Raw genomic sequence first — 1,259 nt, 5'->3', positions numbered from 1 at the left:
TGTTAAAATAAAGTTTTTAAAAAATTACTTGTATTTATACTTTACACAATAAAAATATTTCTTAACTCCAATTAATTTCCAATTTTCATCATCAGAAAAGGATAGAGGCCTAAGACACCAAATGCTGTGTAGTTTGATTGCTTTAATAATGTTGGGGATTTGTGAAAAGTCAATAAGGAAAAGACATTTCTAGTGTAAATTTTAAATGCCAGTGTATTTTTCTGGAACATTTTTTGGTTTTTCCTTCAGTCTAAGGAAAGAAAGAAAGAAGTGTGATTACAGCAACCAGATTGAAAGTCATAGTTACAGATGTTTAGCCTGGAAGGAGTGTGGTCAGCTTGAGTAAAAAAATTACCCTGGATTGAAGCCGAAAATTCAGCAGTTTTTTTGATTCTGCCACATGCTGGTAGGAAAGTTAATTCAGATTTTTAATCACTTTGTGCTTTATTAACCAGAGTGATTCTGGCACCCAGATGACTTTAAAGCACTGTTAGTGTTTTCTTCTGTAGGTGGTATTAAAATTACAAGTTTTGCATAGTGAATGTTTTAAAGTATAATATTGACTCTGGTCAATAGGGAAATCTTTCAAACTTTTTCTTTTTAAAGATTTATTTATTTATTTGAAAGGCATAGTTACAGAGAGACCGAGAGAAAGAGAGAAAGAAGTCTTACATCTGTTGGTTCACTCTCCAAGTGGCCACAGTGGCCACAATGGCTGCAGCTGGACTGATCTGAAGCCAGGAGCTAGCTTTTTCAGGGTCTCCAACACACATGCAGGGGCCCAAAGACTTGGGCCGTCTTCTGCTGCTTTCCCAGGTGACAGCAGAGAGCAGAGAGCTGGGTGAGAAGTGGAACAGCTGGAACTGTCACTGCATGTAGCAGCTTTACCCACTATGCCACAGTGCTGGCCCCTTCAGACTTTTTTTAGATTCATATTACATCACATTTCTGTTATATTAAAATTTATTTTGTCCATCAAATTTTCACTTTAATTAAAGCCACTGTGAGTCGCTTGGAAAACTTATCCAGAAAATGATGTAGAATCTATGCAGTACTATCTAAAACATATAGATTAGATAGGAGACTTAGAGGTTCCTTTCAGCATTGTATTCCATGTTCTGAGCTGCTGCAGTCTGATTTTATAACTGACACCCCCCCCCCCCCAAAGTAAGTTAGGTTCATCCGTGTATACTCACAAGTTCACAATGTCATTGAGTATCATGATCCTCAGTATTTTCATGGAGAATTTAATAAACCTG

Source organism: Lepus europaeus, chromosome 1 (genome assembly GCF_033115175.1).
Source record: "Lepus europaeus isolate LE1 chromosome 1, mLepTim1.pri, whole genome shotgun sequence".
In the NCBI taxonomy this organism is placed as follows: Eukaryota; Metazoa; Chordata; class Mammalia; order Lagomorpha; family Leporidae; genus Lepus; species Lepus europaeus.
The sequence above is the reverse complement of the archived record's forward strand: the minus strand, read 5'-3'. Positions refer to the sequence as shown.